Source organism: Elephas maximus, chromosome 25 (genome assembly GCF_024166365.1).
Source record: "Elephas maximus indicus isolate mEleMax1 chromosome 25, mEleMax1 primary haplotype, whole genome shotgun sequence".
Classification (NCBI taxonomy): domain Eukaryota; kingdom Metazoa; phylum Chordata; class Mammalia; order Proboscidea; family Elephantidae; genus Elephas; species Elephas maximus.
The window spans coordinates 32,206,677-32,224,750 of NC_064843.1; the positions used below are offsets into that span (position 1 = coordinate 32,206,677).

Below are 18,074 nucleotides of genomic sequence, written 5' to 3' on the forward strand. Positions count from 1 at the left end.
AAGGCCCTACAGTTGGACAAAGCAACCCTAGAGAAGATAATCAGACAGTGACGTGGGCAGTCATGCTTCCTACCCCGACTTCCACCTCCAACACCCACATCTGCTTGTGCTGGCCTCACAGCCCAGCAGATACAAGGGCTCAAAATGACCCATTCCCACAGTCTCTCAGCAACTCCACAGCCCCCCAGCATGCCCATCGTGCACAGGCACCAAGGAGGTCAGGCCTGCCCCGGCGAACTCCCTGGCTGGAATCCCCATCACAGAGGCTCAGTGAGGGAAAAGCCCTCACTGCACAGATGGAGAAACTGAGGACCAGAATGGGAAGGGACTTGGCCTTACACTTGGCTTTTTATTTTATTCTGGAACTTCTCTGGGAAGTCCTAGGGGCAGGGGGCAGGGGATTAGGGCCCAGGTTGGGGAGAAGTCACTTGCCTAAGGTCCCACAGCAAGGAGTAGGGAGATGGGGGTTCTGGCTTCCAGCTCTGGAATCCTACCCAATCACCCATCTCTTGCCTCAGCCCCACCCACGCTATGCTGCAGGAAGGGGCAAGTTCACTGGGTAGGCAGAGTTCTTGATCAAAAGGCAAGAGATCTGCATTCTCCCAGCTTGGATGATTTGCTGGGTGACCTTGGGTCTTTCTGGCCTCAATTCCCCTATCTGTGAAAAGAGAAGGTCAAATAGATCAGGAGTGCCAAACACATGGCACACATACAAGCCTCTCTAATCCCCTGCCCATGGCAGACATTACTAATCTAACACAGCACTCTTTCCCATGAAGCCAAGACTAAGCCTCAGAATGCTTCCCAACACAGCAGTCCAAGTCTAGGGGATCTGAACACTGGACCATCCCTAGACTGGACAATATCTGAGTCCCCATGAGGGAAGGAAAGGGAAAAAGAAGGACATAACATTTATTGATCATCCAGTAGATTCAAGGTGCTGGAAGTACATTAACCCATCCACTGCCATCAAGTCGATTCCGACTCATAGCAATCCTATAGGACAGAGTAGAACTGCCCCATAGAGTTTCTGAGTTATAATCCTCATAATGGAGGAGTGTACAGGCTGAGTTTCAGAGAGGCCAAGTGACTCACCTTTGGGCGTACAGCTGGGAATAGGGATTTGAACAAAGGGGAGACATCTACTGGGTCACCCTCCATGGGTAATTTCCCTGGGTCCAGGAACAGTGATGCAGAGTCAGCCACCAGGTGAAAGCCTAAGGATGGGCCTCACCCTATTCTCCCCTCAGCCCTACTAGATGCAAGCCCCATGCCCATTTTACAGCTTCAGAGACTGAGTCACAGTGAGTGGGATCAGCTGCCAGCAGGGACAGGACTGGAGCCAGTGTCTGGCTCTTCTCCACTCCTATTTATTGAGCATCTAATGTGGCTAAGTGCTTTATTTCTGTCCTGTTGGACATCCTGAGAACCATGGCTCATTATCCTGCTTTACAGATGAGGAAACTGAGGCTCCCCAGAGGAAGTACCCCCCAACAGGGGCTCAACTGGAAACTAAAGCAGCCTCCCATGGAGATAAGGGGGTAGGAGCAGTGAGTAGAGAGGAAGTGAAGGGCTGTGGGAACCCAAAGGGAGATAGAAGTACAAGGCCACACCACCAAGGCAGGAAATGAGGTTCTGGTCAAAGGGCCCAGAGCAGGGGAGTGGGGCCCTTCAAAGTGACTCTAAGGGTTGCAGACAGCTGGGAGGCCCCTGGCAGTGCCAAGCACTGAACTAGGAGTCCAAATCCCTATAGCCTAAGTCCAGCCCTGCCACTAGTCTCCCTCTACACAAGTGGCTTCTCCTCTCTGGGCCTCAGTGTTTGCTTCTGGAAACAGGGCCAATCTCACCTAAGGCAGGCTTTCAAGAAGCTGGGTTGGCCTAGACCCATGGTGCTCACCTCAGTTCAGCCTCCTTGCACACAGAGAAGGCACAGAGAGGGAGAGGAGGACCCAAAGCCACCCAGCACATCAGTGGCCTTGGCTGCCAATATCCTCTCCTAGGCCAGCCTTACCCAGGCTGGCACTTTCAGACTCAGAGAGATTATCCACTCAAGGCCTTCACCACACAGCTGAGGAGGCCAGGACCAGAGGTGTCAACCAACCTGTCCAATGTAACACAGCACAAGGCAGGTCCCACTTCCTGAGCACCTATGGCATCAGGCACCAGACAGTCCTCCTATAGTCTTAACCTGACAAGGCGATATTTATTGTCCCACTTCAGGATGAGGACACTGAGGCTCAGAAAGATGCAATGAATGACCTAAGACACACAGTAAGTAGAGGCAGTCAGAACTTGAACCTAGGCCTTCTGACTCCTGGGTCCTTACCACACCTTTGGTCTCCATCTACCCAGCTGACCCTTTCCTGCTCCTATCTCACTCCCAGCTTCCAGTCAACCTGCAGCGCACTTCCCCAGGCCCTGGCTCTCACCTCTCCTGCATTCATGCTGGTGAACTCGTACTCAGTCTTCAAAGCCCAGCCTCAAATGCCTCCTCCTCTTGAAACCTAATCTAGGCCCCAAAGAATACCTGGCAGGCAAGGAGTTCTGCCCACAGATCTGGCTTCAGGCCCACTTGGCCTCAAGCATGGGGCTGTATATACAGGAGGCACCAAATAGCCTTTGTGTGAAGATGAAGGCCAAACTACTCCCCAAGGCCCACAACTCCCTTGTGGTCCAGCCCTGCTGATAACACCCTTCACTTTACCTCTCACCATTCCCCCTCATTCTCTGTGCTCCAGCCTCACCACAGGCTTTCTCATTGTTCCTCCACAAAAGCACACACTCCCCCACCTCAGAGCCTTTGCACGTGCAGTTTTGGCTGCCTAGCATGCTCTTATTCTAGCTCCACGTCCAGCCAACTCCTTCGGCATCCTTTAAGACTTCTCCACACCCCAGACCTCACACTCTGAATCCTTATCGCAATCTGCCATTATATATTTATTTATCTGGCAACTGGTTTGCTACTTGTCTTCCCCTACAGATTCAAATTTCTGGAAGGTCAGGGACTTGATCACCATTCCCCAGCAAGTACCCACCAGGCTGACTACTCCCACAATCTTGGGCAGGGGAGGGCAGGAAAATGGAGGCCTGGGAGGTATCTGAGCAGGAGGGAAGAAAGAGTCCCCTCTCCCCTTCTTTGTTAGGTGACCTACTGCCCTCCCTCAGCTTAGGCACACTACCTCCTGGAATCTCCCTGATGCCTCCCATAACTCCCACTGCTACCCCATCACAGCACTGCTCCACTGAGTTATAAGCTCCTCGTACATAGTAGGTGCTCAATATGGGGTCATGGTGCTTATATCTGGGCAAGCTTGAGAAAACAGGGTCAACTCTTGTGAAAAGGTTAGACAAACAAGCATCCATGATACATGGTTCGGGACCAAGAGATGGGGGGTTTTCCCAGCAGCTACATGTGCTCACCCTGGGCAGAGCTCAGTGGGTCACTGAGCTATCCCCACCCTGACCCCTGGGGTTTGTGGGAGTCAGACCCTCTCCCCCTCAGGTCACAATCAGGGAACAAGCCAAAGAAGATTCTGGGTTGTGTGCTGGGGATAATGCCTACTCCAGGAGGAAGAGGAGAGAGCCAGGGGGCCTTGCTGGGAGAAGTGGGCCTTAAGCTAAGCGTTGAAGAGCCTGAGCAGATGAGCAGCTTATGGCACTCCTGGCAGGGACATCTTCAGGAGCAAAGGCCCAGGATTCACACAGGAGGACCTAGGCAAGCAGTCAGCTGAGAGAGGTGACACACTGTAAATCATTTCTCTGGGTGGAAAGACAGTATCACCAATGCAGGCCCAAAAGGGCCTCGTGGCTTCCAGTCAATCACTCATCAGTATAGTCTTCCAACACTGCTCTGTGCCTGGCCCCATGCTGGGCAACCTCCACTCTCCCATCACTGGAGGGGTGCCCGGCAGCCAGACTGGGTCTCTGAGGTCTGGGTTCTAATTCCAGCTTCAAGTCGTATGGCCTTGGCCAATTATTTCCCCTCTCTGAGTCTGTTTCCCCATCAGTAAACTGGAGAAAAAAAAGAGACTCTACCTCACAGGGGTGAGTGCTCACAGAGGGTACTCAGTTGCCATTATTATTGGCTCATTTTAAAGTTGACAAAACTGTGGCCAGAGGGAGCGTGAGTTGCTTAAGGTCACACAGCTGTTATGTGGCAGGACTGGGCTGGGGCTGTTTCTTTCTCAAGGGGGTTATGAGTAGGTTTTTCAGAAGATTCACCCTCTTCTGGGCACAAGGAGATGAGCCCCACTTGGGCCAGCAACCTTACCTCCCACCTTCATTTCTTAGGCAGTCGTTCTGTAAAGCACTCATTTATTGAGCACCAACTACGTGCCAAGCCCCTACAGGCAGAGGTGCATAGAATCTTCCCCTGAGCATCCCTATTCCTCATACTGTGACTCAGAGGGGCAATCCCTTGGCCCAGGTCACTTAGGGAGACAAGAAGCCCAGGTGTCCTGACTTCCCAATCAGTGCTCCCCCTAGGGGGCAAGAAGAGGGTCAGCAACAGGACCAGCGAGGCCCACCCTCAAGCCAGGTCTGGTCTCAGCTATATTGTTGCTAGACCTGGACTCATCCCAGGTGACCCAGGGACCACTGCCCCTATTGTATAGACAGAATCCCTGAGGCCCAGGAAGTCTTGCCCAGGGCCACACACACACTGTGCCCACTCTCAAGTCCCTGAACTGATACCCCACAGTTGAGTTCTGTTCACTCCAATCCATTCTCCCACCAGCCCAGCAATTCCACTCAGGCCCATCTGCCACTGATGAGGTCCCGGGCTCAGAATGGACAGGCAGTTGCTTGAGGATACACAGCAGGGCGAGTGGCAGCCCCAGCCTGGCCTCAAACCCACCCCCACCCAGGCAGGCAGGTGGACCCGCCAGGAGGTAGGCACCCAAAACTTTTGCCAACTTCCGAGCGGGCAGCGCTGGGGGCTGTGGGCAGCGGGGACCAAGCCCAGCCTGGCCCAGCCCCTTATTCCAGGCCGGCGACACCAGGCCCGACCTAAGGCCCCACGAGGACGAGGAGGTCCTGGCGCCCTGGGCCTAGCGCTCCCTCCTTGGCGCCCCCCAAACCCCCGTTCCAGGCCTTCTGCCCCCCCCCCCCACCCACACCCCACCGCGGGCCAGGGGCGCCAGGCCGGGTAGTCGCGGCCAGAGGCGGCGCCGACTGGCTCAGATTTCATATTTGGCCTAGACCTGGCCTGGGGACTCGGGCCGGCTCGCCTGCATCTCGGGGGGTTCGCGGGGGAAGGGCCAACGAGAGGGGTCCCCGCACGGCCAGGACTCCAGCGCCCCCGCCCAGCCCCCTCCCTCCGCGGCATCACAACAAAAGGCCGCGCTGGGCTTGTCCCGGTGCGCCCTCCGTGCGCTCCGGGATCGCGGCCCGGCCCGGGGCTGGGGGACAGGGGTGGGCAGGAGCCCCGGCGGCCCCGCGATCAGACGCCGGGGTGGTCCAGGCGGGGGCTTTCTCAGGCCGGCCGGGACTAGGGGCCCGCAGAGGGGCGGAGGGCTCTCACCTGAGGCAGCCGGCAGACGGTCGCACCGGCGGGCGGACGCACGGGAGGGCGGACCCCCGGGCCGCCGGACGGCAGGGGTATCGGGCAGACGGCGGCCTGGCCGCTCCGGCTCCCAGGCCGGAATGGATTCCGGGCCGGGAGAGACAGACCGAGAGAGAAAGGGAGGAGAAAGAGGAGGAGGAGGCGGCGGCGGCCCCGGGAGGGGAAGAGGAGGGAGGGAGCGCGCGAGTGGGGAGGAGGGGCCCGGCAGGCCGCCGGGAGGAGGAGGAAGGAGGAAGCGCGCGGGGATACACTCCCTGCCGGTGACCTGGGAGACACCCGTGCGCGGCCCAAGCCAGGGGTCCGGGCAGGGCAGGGGTGGCGTGGACGGGGAGCAGAGGCCCCGCCTCCCACGCTGCCCCGTGAAAGCGCCCCATCCCACGAGGCCCCCATCCCATCTGCTCCCAGGCCAAAATACCCTCCCTAACTCCCCCAAGCCACTCACCAACCCTGTTTACCCCAAATCTGCCTCTCCTGCAATTATTAATAATGATAATAACCTCGACCCTAATGGAGCGCTCACTCCTTACCAGGAGCCATACTAAGTGGCTGAGGTCGACTTTGGGATCTAATCCTGAAAACAACCTGGGCTGGGTGGTCCTGAGATTATCCCTGTTGCACAGATGAGGAAACTGAGGTGCTGAAAAGGCAAGGATCTCCTAACAAGAACCAGTCCTTGGTTCCCAGCCTTAACCCCAGTTTCCCAAAGTGGGAGCTGGGGCAGGTGGGGCAAGCCGGAAGAGCCACTTTTATTTTAATAGATACGTGTTCATTTTATTTATTTATTTTTCTTTTTTGGTTGCATTCTCCACAATGTGAGGGCATGCTCCCCCTTTCCACTCGGTTTTCCCTGTGTCTGCTCTTCCAGCTCCTGTCCCTTCCCACCTTCTTGTCCTGCTTTTGGGCAGGCGTTGCCCATTTGGTCTCCTATATTTGATTGAACTAAGAAGCATGTTCCTCACAGTGTGTTGTTTTTTAATTTATCTGCCTGTCTAATCTTTGTCTGAAAAGTGTGCTCGGGGAGCGGTTTGAGTTCTGAGTTAGTGGAGTGTCTGGGGCCATATTCTCGGGGGTTCCTCCAGTCTCTGTCAGACCAGCAAGTCTGGTCTTTTTTGGTGAATTTGAATTCTGTTTTATATTTTCCTCCGTGATCCCTGTCAAAGTGGTTGCTGGTGGTAGCCAGCCACCATCTAGTTCTTCTGGGCTCAGGCTGGTGGAGTCTGGTTCTTGTGGTCCTTTAATCCTTTGGGCTAGTATTTTCCTTGTATCTTTGGTTTTCTTCAGTCCCCTTTGTTCCACACAGGATGGGACCAATAGATGTATCTCAGATGGCCACTTGCAAGCTTTTAAGATCCCAGATGCTACTCACCAAAATGGGCTATAGAACATTTTCTTGATGAACTACGTTATGTCAATTGATCTAGATGTTCCCTGAGACTGTGGTCCCCAGCCCCCAGCCCCAGCAACTTGGTCCCTCAGAGTGTTTGGATGTGTCTAGGTATGTGTTCATTTTCATGTGCATAAGAAAAAACATTAACTATGGTAGCCCAATCAGACCAGCAAGTTGAGGAGATTACTGCTGGGGGAGGGAAGGGGCGGTTAAAGCTGATATTTAAGTGAAAATTACATTTTCAAGTAACTAAAGAGGCTAAGCACATCTGGGCACAGGGGTTGGAAGTGTAGGAAAGAAAAGGAACATGGAGGAAATACTGCTTTAGGCCACAAAGTCTCCCCCAACCACTATCTGAGCTTACCTGACGCCCTACCACCTCCTAGCCCAGGATCCAGTGCTGCCCTAATGGAGGTAGAGCTTGCCACCTTGGCTCCTCACCAGGCCTCTCTGGATCATAGCACCTAGTGGGTGGGCCTGAATCCAGCTTTAAATACCCCCGCCAGCCTCCACTTTCCTCCTCTGAAAGTTCTCCCATTTCACAGATGGGAAACAAAGGCCCAGCCAGGACAAAGAGGCACCAGGCTTGGACTTCTACCCCCTGGACAGAAGTCTCTGCTAAAAGCACCTGGGAGGGGAATGCTAGCAAAGGCTCCTGAGACTAGAGAGAGAAGGGACTGCACAAAGGCCTACAGCAAGTCAGAGGCAAAGCAGTACCGTAAGCCAACATGGGCTGGCAAAATGGCTGCACTTGTTTGCAAGGCTGGCTTAAAGATTAACCTGGGCTCCTGGCTGGAGGAGCAGGTTTCTCTCCCTGGTTCACTCTTCAGACATTTCTGAAGGCCTTCACTGGCCACACTGAGCTAGGGATGGGATTCATCCAGTGGTGTCCCACAGCTGACTCCTATTTGCCCCCAAGAGCTGATTGTGCACCTCTTCTCAACTTTGTGTTCACTGATGTTACATTGGTATCTTGATATCAGCCATGGTGAAAGTATTACATCCTGGAAATTGGCAAACGCTACAAATCAAGGCTTTTTTTTTTTTCCTTTCGGAGAGGTGGTTATTAAATATTTATCAGCACATCATTTAATACTCAGCTTAGTGCCTGTAAACCATTCATCATCATTAATAGACGAAAACCATGTATTAATCTCTGACTGTATACACAGCCCCAGGCCAGGCCTGGACACCAGTGAGGACAATTTCCCAACCCAAAGCTCCCAGCAGATGACAGATGATACTGATGTCAGCACTGCTGAAAGGGTGAGTATGGGTGGCACAGAGTCCTTGGTCTCTGGAAACCGCCTCTTCTCCTCCTCCCCACTGCGTTCTGGGTCAAAGCCACAACCCAGGGCAGCATGGGGAGTGTGGAGTGAGGCCCCGCTGCACGCAACTGGTGGTAGAACCGTACACCAGAGGCTTCCCATGACGTGGGGTCAAGGGCCCCGCCCACATCTCACCCAGGGCCCTGGGGGCTCTGGCTCAATGACAGCCTATCTACTGCACCCACCCCCAGGCCAGCTCATCCTTGGAGCAGCCACTGGGAGGCTGGACCCATCACAGGCACTCAGTGGGAAATTCCAGACCAGCCCTGTCATTCCCCAAATGGTTTACTATGAGTCCTCTGTCTGAAGCCACTGGACTCAGGACTGTGGGATGGATTAGGGGAGGAGGGAGCCTGAAGCTATGTAATAAGTTTGGTGCCTCCCACAGTACTGCGTCTTAGAGTTTACATAGTGATGTTCCATTCATCGGAGCTTCAGCCCAATCTGGGCCCTCCGAGCCTGGGTCCCCTTCCTCTTCTGCCAAGTCTACCTCCTTGCTGATTCACCACGGAGCTCATTCTTGCCTTGAGGCCTCTGCACTTGCTGCTCCCTGTGCCTGGAATGCTCCCCACCCTCTAAGGCCTGGCTAAGCCTTAGCCTTCCTCCATTCAGTCAGTTTTCCTGAGCACATACTATGTGCCAGGGTCTGTGCTAGGTGCTAGGGAGACAGCAGTGAACAAACCAGGCCAGACCTGTGCCTTGGAGGAGCTCACAGCCTGGAGGAACAGGGACATGTGACCATGTGCCAGGCACAGTGGTTGGGGAGGGGGACCTGGAGAAGGAGCTTCCATGCCAGCATGTATCTTGTGGGGTGGCTGGTGGAAGAAGGAGGTCAGCAATGGAGGGCTCAAAAGTCGGAGGAGACAGCTGCCAGGTGAAAAATGGCACAGAGGGAGCAGCTTGAGCAAAGACCCAGAGGCCAAAAACACCGCTATGTGTGGAACTACAAGCAGGGCAGTGCTGATGGAGCACAAGATGGTGGGTGGGCTGGCAGTGGGGAGAAGTGGGGCAGGAAGGGGGGCGCTGGGGTGAACCCTGAGCGTCCTCAAGTGCCAGGCTTGACTCCTGTCCTAGAGGCAATGGGGAGCCATGGAGAGTTGTTAGCAGACGAGAGATCACTGTGGTCACTACTGGGTGGAAGATAGATTAAGGCAGGGAGGCAGTTAGGAGGCCTAAAACCCAGGAGGTTGGAGAAGCATAACCCTATGAGAGTCAGAAGGAACAGGTTGCACATTCTCCCTCAGGCCAGCCCCCGGGAGGGGTGGTCAGTCTCCAGCCTCACTGCCCACCTGCCCACAGGCGTGCACCTCAGCATGCACCTCTGCGGAGAAGCCTGAGTGAAGACATCCAAATGATGGCACTAACCACTGAGCAGCCCTGCAGAATCACAAACCTCCTCAGCTGCACCTTCTGGGGCTTTACGGCCAGTACAGGGAAGGGAAACCTGAGGCTCAAGCACTTCTCTGCCCAGCCTAGAGTCTGGAGACAAAATAGAGGACATTACAGGCAGAAAAGACCTGAACATCTGAAAATGGGGCAAAAGCCCAAGCCCCCCAGACTGTTGTGAAAGCCAGTTGCCAAGAAAACTCAGTCACTCATCACATCACCCCGTCAGGCCACAGTAGAGGCCCAAAGAGGGACAGACACTCTCCCAAAGTTACACAAAGAGTTACTGGTGGGCAGAGCCATCCCCCAGCGCAGGCCACATCCCAGAATGTTTGTGAGAAAAGATGAAAGGAGTCGGGCCCTTGATCTGCCTGGCAGGAGGGTAGAGGGCAAGCGGAAATCTGAAGCCAAAGCTGTGACCCCACAGACAAGAAGGGTTAGAAACCTTCAACCTAGCAGAGGGAGACAGCCTGCCACAGGAGGGCTTGAAAGAATAATGGTGAAGATAATAATCACAGCAACAACAACAACAAAAAAAAACAGCTGCCATTGAGTCGATCCTGACTCATAGCAACCCTATAGGACAGAGTAGGATCGCCCCACAGGGTTTCCAAGGAGCGCCTGGTGGACTCGAACTGCCATCCTTTGGGTAAGCAGCCACAGCATTTAACCACTACGCCATCATAGCAATACCTCACAGTTATTAAGTGCGGAGTTCCCCGAGCAAGTACCCTGTTCTGGGGGCTCTGTGTATTTCGCGTCTTTATTCTTCACAACACTACCTGCTAGGAGCCACTGTTATCCCCATTGTAGAGATGAGGAGACTAGAGGCAATATGGTGCAATGAGGGAGGGCAGGACCTCAAATTCAAACTCAGGCAGAACTCAAACCCTGCTGAATCTGGAGCTCAGACCCTGAGGTTCTGTGCTGCTCCAACCTTCTATGAAGCTCAGATTTCAAGTCCGAGAGAGAAGTGAGACCCAGCAGATGCCCAAGAGGGAATCACTATTTCCCCTCTAAGCCCCAGCTTTCACATCAGTTGAACAGTGTCTCCATCTTCCACATTTCCCAGGCATGTCAGGAAGATGGAATGTAGCAATGTTCTGTGGGAGTACTTTGAAAAGTAGATACTAAAGAACAAAAAATGTTAATATCATACTCTGCCCTCAAGGAGGGTGAACATAACTCTCAACTCCTTAGCTGTGGGCTGCACATAGTGACTTCCTTCCAAAGAGGACAGTATAGAAAGGGCAAGACAGTGTAGGAGGGCAAGAAACCTGACAAACACCATCTCAGCCAGGTGATCAAGGTCAATGTCAACAGTGAAAAATCATGTGAATATACGTACCCTTGATATAATGTGAAAAAAATGGCACTTTATCTCTTTGGTGTTCCTCCCAAAAACCCAGAATCCCAGTCTAACCATGAAAAAAAAAAATCAGACAAATCCCAATACAGGGGTATCCTACAAAATAATTGACCAGTACTCCTCAAAACTGTCAAGGCCATCAAAACCAGGAAAGTCTGAGAAACTGTCACATCCCAGAAGAGCCTAAGGAGACATGACAACCAAATGTAATGTGATATCCTGGATGGGATCCTGGAACAGAAAAAGGACATTAGGTGAAAACTAAAGAAATCTGAATAAGCTACAGGCTTTAGTTAATATATCGATACTGGATCATGAATTGTAACAAACGTACCATGTTGATGTAAGACGTTAGGGAAACTGGGTGCAGGGTATAGGGACTATCTTCTCAATTTTTCTGTAAATCTAAAACTGTTCTAAAAAATACCTTTTTTTATGTTAATGCCGAGTTCAGGCTAGGTGTAGGGAAATGAGCTCCTTGATGTACTGCTGGAGTGAGTAATGTGGAGGGTGGTTTAACAATATGCAGGAAAAGCCTTAAAATGTGTATCTGCTTTATCCCAACTTGGAATTTGTCCTCAGGAAGTAAACAGAGATGATCTCAAAGATTGTTACAAGGATATTCATCAAGGCATTGGTTATAATAAAAAAAATCAGAAACAGCCCAAATACCCAGCACTAGGGGATTTTTAATTAGACCCTGGCCCATGGACAGGAAGGAATATTATGCGGCTATTTCAAAGGTTGTGGAGAATGTTTCTGACCGTGAGAACTTGCTCGTGGAACGTGGAAATTACGCTGGTTACCTCAGGGTGGTGGGAATACCAACGATATTATTTATTTTTTGATCATTTGTATTTTCTAAATATTCTATAATATACCTGCTTTACTTGGAATGACAACAGCTAATATTTATTAAGTCCTTGCTAGTTTTCAGGCTCCAAGGCCTATAGAGTCCAATGTCTTGGGGTCTGATGCCAGTAACTTCACTTCTCATCTGAGTGACTGTGGGCAAGTCCCTCTCTTCTCGGTTTCCTCATCTGTAAAATGGGAAGAATAACAACCACTAGTCTGCAGGGGTTACTGACACCCTGCCACATTGACCCTGATAGAACCCAAAGACAAGTAACACAATTAAATAATATTTAAGTATCAAGATGGAAGTCATTGGCATTGGTTGACATAGGTGGTAAGTCAAGAAAGAGATTTTGGTGGCTTGGTAACTCGAGAAAGCTTTTGCGGAGGAAGCAAGCCCTGATAGGGTTTGGATGGAGACAGCATTCTGGGCTGGGGACTGCAGAAGCAAAGGCCTGAAACCAAACCCAGCAGGTATATGTGTGCAGGGGCAGCAGGTATATGTGGAAGCCAAGGGTTGGAGCTGGACAGGCAGGACAGGGTCAGGTGAGGAGGCATGTCCAAATGCCTGACAGAGGAGTTGATGCAGAAAGAAATTGAGAGCCATGTTATGTTCTAGAGCAAAGGACAGAATTTTAGGACAAGGAGGAAACGAAGATAGCCATCTCTAAACATTTCCTTCTAAAGTTGGAAAACTGAGGACCAGAGAAGAGAAGTGGCTTGCCCAAGGTCACACTGTGAGTTTATGACAGAGCCTGGACTAGGAACAAGGTTTCTCAATGTCACAAGTATTTATTAAATGTCTACTCTATACAAAGCACCGGCCTAGGTCTTTGTCATGGTGAAGGCAGGTGGGGAGATTTAAAGATTTGTCCATGGGTCAGCACCTCTGGGCCAAATCTCAAGAAACACAGACCCTGCCTTCTGGAGGCTCCTCAGCCAGAAGTAGAAACAGGCCCTGAAACACCACAAGCAGGAGGCCAGAGAGCTTCCATGTCCCCAAAAGCCAGCCCCACCAACTGCAGCCCATGTGGCCTCCATGAGAGTCACTGCTGCTCGGTGAAAAGGGGCTAACGATGGGACTGATGCTCCGTAACACTGGGAGGATGCAGAGAGGTGTGGAGAGCTCAATAAACAACGATTTCTTATTTTTAAATATAGTAGCAGAGAACCAGGCTGAGTGCTAGAGGAGCTCAGAGAGGCAAAAATTTGTCAGTTTTTCTTGGTAGAGGCCACAGGGAGGCTTTGCAGATAAGGGACACTTAGGTTGGTCTCGAAGGATGAGGAGGCATTTGCCAGGCAGGAAGGACATGGAAGCTGCAGGCCCAGCCTCTAGAGCTCACTGTCTGGTTCAGCAGAGGAGAGACACGTCAGGGCACTCTCCCTGGGAGTTCCCACCTAACGGGACTTCCCCGTTTCCTGGCCTTGATGCCTCCTTCCTGACCTTCCTGGGCTCCGGGGTTTACCATTGCCCCAGCCAAGGGCAGAGACAGCAGGGGACAGGCAGTAGTGGAGGAAGATGCCAGGGCAGAACAAACTCCACAATCTGGAAACGAAACAGAGTCCTGCCTCCCACTCACCAGCTGAGTGTCACTTGTACAACTTCCTCCTTCTGTTCCTATTTAGGAATTACCCGGCCAGGGTCTATGGTGGTAGGGGCTGCCCCAAAGGCTGGAACTTAGAGCTTCCTTGGGTCTCGTGGGTCTACCCAGTCTCCCATCCTCCCCTCTCCCCCACCACCACCAACATACCCTTTCTCCTTCCTGGCCCCAAACATCTGCCCATACAGTATTGCCTCCTCTCTGCTAGTCTAAACTCCACTCATCATCTTCAGCTCTCCTCCTGCAAGTTGTACTGCTCAAGTCCCTTCCAGTGAGACCCTCCCTGTCCTGGCCTCTTTACCCATTCACTCCATAAACAGTTCCTGAGTGCCTCCTGCATGTCTGACCCTGTGCCAGGGCTGGGGACAGACACAGCAGTGACCAAGACAGTCATGCTCCCTGCCCTTTGGAGCTTGGGCCTCTAACCCCTGTGTGTCGTGCATGCTTTGTCCATGCCCTAGGTGGGGAATGGAAATGAGGACCCCATCCTGTGCGGTCTCTGTATCGTGTGGCTTGGGCAAGAGTCCCAGCTCTGGCTAGTGTTGTTTCCCCAGCTGCAAAAGGAAGAGGTAAGATGACAAGTCCAGGAGCCCTGGAAGAATGGGGGAGGGGGTGGTGAGGACTCCCCCACCCCCACTCTGCCAACCCCAAAATAATTCCTCAAAATTCAAGTCTCTCCATGGTCCCTGGACCCTTTGCTAGCCCAAGACTGGAACCGTTTCTGAAACCAACTCTCCAGACAGGGACTGGACTGGACTATAGGATAGATAAAGATACTGGTGAGAAGTGAGCTTCGTGGCTTAAGTAGACACTTGAGACTATGTGGGCAGCTCCTGTCTGGAGGGGAGACGAGAGAAGGCAGAGGGGGACAGGAGCTGGCTGAATGGACACAGGAAATACAGGGAGGAGAGGAGGAAGGTGCTGTCTCATTAGGGGGAGAGCAGCTAGGTATAAAAAGCAAGGTATGTGTAACTTTTTCTATGAGAGACTGACTTGATTTGTAAACTTTCACCTAAAGCACAATAAATAAATTAATTAATTAAAAAAATTTAAGTCTCTAAATGGAATTGGTAAGAAGCACACACAGGGCTCAGATTCATCAGAATTTCTGGGCAGAAACAAATATGCAGGTCCAGAAAGGATGACTTGCCAGGTGGCAGAACATTATGGTTAAGAGCAGATTAAGAAACCTGGTTTTGAGGGTTGTTAACAAATGTCATAGAACAATGTGTGTATTAACTGTTTGATGAGAAACTAGGTTGTTCTGTAAACCTTCATCTAAAGTACAACAAATAAATAAAGTTAATATATGTTCAATGAAAAAAAAAGAAAGAAACCTGGTTTGAATCCTGCCTCCGTAGCTGTACAGCCTTGGGCAAGCCACTTAACCCCTCTGACCCTCACTTATCTGTAGCCTGGGGACGACTGTACATACCTCATATACTGTTTAACGACTAGCATGATATACACCAGAAGTTCAGTAGATGGATATTATTATTATTTTAAAATCTGGCACAGCCACCTTAAGATTCTATTAATAAAGCTGGACAACTATCACAGCTGGAAAATTAATGTAGATCTATATATTTTGTCATGGAAAGAGTTCATGCTATCTTGGTAAATTAAAATGTTATAATATTAACAATATAATCCCATTTTTATTAAAAAAAAAAAAAAGCGGGCATAGAAGGAATAAACATTGCCATGTTACTAGTAGTTGTCCTGGCAGTGGGGGAGTCACAGATGAGCTTAAAATTTTTTTCCTTTGGGCTTGTCTTTATTTTTTAAGCTTTCTACAGTAAGCTCATGTTAATCAGGCAATAAGAAAAAACATAATTATTTAAAAAGCATCATCTCAGGTCCATCTGACTGCAGTGGGTCTTTTCTCCCCTACTAGCCTGGACGCCCAACTGCAAGGCCTGGCTACAGAGCTCCACAGCCCAGGGCTCCTGGAGGCCGAAGTCCTCAAGGATGGACCTGTCATGCCCTTGGCCTTCCCCTGCCCCCTCTAGCTAGTCTCTCAAGGCGCCTGTCCAGGATCTTCTGTCTTACTGCGCATTTGGCTCCTGGCCCCACCCGATGAGGAAGAGAGAGACTCCTAGGGGGAAGCATGCAGTTCCCTTCCCTGAAGTTCTGGGACCCTCCTGTTCCCCTTCCTCTTGGCCCTGGCTCAACCTGCTTACATCCACAAACCCTCTGGGGCAGAAGGGTAAGGGAGAGTAGAGGGGAGGGGCACCTCTCTGCCCTGGCCCTGGGTTTGGGGCCAAGGACACAGCCAGTCCTTGCCCAGCAGGAGCCCAAGGTCTGGTGACTTTGACTAGACTTTATCTTAGTTCACAGAGTCTCTCAAAGCAGAGCATGCATTTGGGAAGTGAGCCCAGGAAGCTGGAATGAGGGAGCGGGAAGAGAGAAACAGAGAAGAAGGGAAGCCAGTATAAGGAGCATTACTGTGAGGTTGCTGCTGTAGGCAACAGGGGCTCTGTTCCTCTGAGACCTCAAATAAGTCACAAAATGCCTCCGGAAAAGTCCAACCAGAGGACAGACAGGAGGATAGGAGGCTGGGAGGATAGAAGGCTGGAGGGGTAATCCCCTACTCTGGTCCCCCGTTGGCTTTGGGAAGCCCCCAGGGGTGTTAACTCCCTCTCACTTACCAGCTAGCCTACTCCCTCCCTCTAGAGAGCCAAGGGACAAAAATGGAGGTGGAACTCTGTGGTCTGCAGCTCCAGCCCCCAGCTTGCTCCTTAAACATTGGGATTCCCCAGGCTCAATCCCAGCTCCAAGCCACACCACCACAACCACCCCCTTTCCCCCACAGCTTCACCCCAGATTCCTTCCTCAGCCCTGGCCTCTCTCCAGAGCTCTGGGCCTGTAAAAATGGCAGGGAGGCGGTGTCTGACCCCTTTTAACTTCACAAGGGGGAAGGAGAATCAAGATCAACAGCCCAAGGTTGAGCCTATGACGCAGAGGTCAGATATGCCTCCTCTCTCCGCCATCTTTACTAATTCTGACACCAACCATCCAGCCCGCGGCACTCTCCACTGCTCTATAAAAAAAAAAAAAATTTTTTTTTTTTCTATATAGTTCAATAATTCATTGCAATGGCCACACAGAACTCACAGAGAATACACAAAATTATGGGGTTTTATTAGAGAAGTAACAGGTTACAGTTCAGGTTCAGGAACACTCAGGATACAATTCTTCCATCAGGACAGCCTCTTTTCAGCTGTGCCCACAGGAATGCTTCTTTGCTCTGGTGAATGTCACAAAACTCTTTTTAGGTCTGCCGATAAGCGCCTCAATGTACCCCACTCTGCCAGGAAGCCTCAGCCCAAAGGTGCTCAGCTCTAGCTCCATGGGTCAGCAAACCTTGCTCAACCAAGTGCCTGGAGGCACCTTACTCCTCCAACAAGCCTCCTGTCCAAAGGCACTCAGCTTCTTGCTCTATGGGCCGGGAAGCCGACTGTGCCGTCTCCTGCGGCTCTCTCCTGCCACCATTTACCTGCCATTGCTTCTCATTGCCTTCAGTGTTACAGCCCTTTCTCTCTGTGTCTCTGTGTGTGTGTCTCTCTCTCTTTGCCTCCTGATTCCAGGAGCTTCTCAGTGCAGGGATCCTGGATCCAAACAACATGCTCTGCTTTTGTCTCTTCTTCCCTGATGGTGGTGAGATACTCTCTTCCTGCCTCTAGGAGGGCCATTCTTAGCCTAGAGGAATGGCAAAACTGATCAATTCCTTCGTTAGGGTTCCATATAACTTATTAGCATGGTCCCACCCCATCATTTGGTGGAAGTTACAGACTATGGCTAAAAAAAAAAAAAAAATAGAAGGCCCATATTAAGTAATTCATTGCACTGCAGTACCCATCTGTCCAGTTATACCCCAGACCTTTCCCTAGGACATTCCCCTGGAACACCCCAGATTCCATACATCCCAAGGAGAGTACATCCTCTGTTCCCTGAAGCTGGCCCTTCCTCCTGGGTCCTGGACTCAGGAATAGCTGCTCCATCCTCTCAGGCACCTCATCCGGAAGCCCAGCATCCCCAGCCTCCCCCTTCATTCCCACTCCCAAGACCTACTGCCTCTGCCACCCAAACTATACACTCCTCTTGTACCCTCTCCAATGCTCAGGTTGGGGCTTGGCTCACCCAGATACCATCCTGGCCTCTTCATGATCTTGTCACTAGTCTCCCCTTCCCTAGTCCATCCTATAACAGCCCCCTTGGTCCTCCTTCCGAAACACAACTCTGAATCTTTAATAGCTCCTCTGAGGCCTCAGGCCAAAGCCCACACTGAAGAGGCCACACAGGGCCCTGCCAGCCTCTGTAGTCCCACCTTCATATTTCCCAGGGCTAAACAAGTGGTCACTGCCCACATGCACCACTCTCTTACCTTCTGGTCCTTCCTCCTGCTGTCCCCTTTGCTTGGGGCGTTCTCTCCCTGCCTCTGCTGTCTGGTTAACTCCTGTTCATCCTTTGGCCCCTCCCCCGATTCCCCAGCCTGGGTCAAAGCCTCATCAGAACACCATCTGCATTTCTAACACGAATGTTAATTCTAACCTGTCCTTTACCCAAGGGAGGCCGAGCTCCA

At 51.7% G+C, this 18,074-nt stretch overlaps 1 protein-coding gene across 4 annotated transcripts in view; it reads right to left on the bottom strand.

Moving 5' to 3' along the window:
- SRC (SRC proto-oncogene, non-receptor tyrosine kinase) overlaps positions 1–5,896 on the bottom strand; it is a 60,392-nt gene extending 54,496 nt beyond the window's left edge. For all 4 annotated transcript variants that reach the window (XM_049869171.1, XM_049869169.1, XM_049869170.1 and 1 more), the window contains exon 1: positions 5,522–5,896. The gene's annotated coding sequence lies outside the window, so the exon portion shown is untranslated. The remainder of the gene's footprint in view (positions 1–5,521) is intronic.
- Between the last annotated feature and the right edge of the window lie 12,178 nt (positions 5,897–18,074).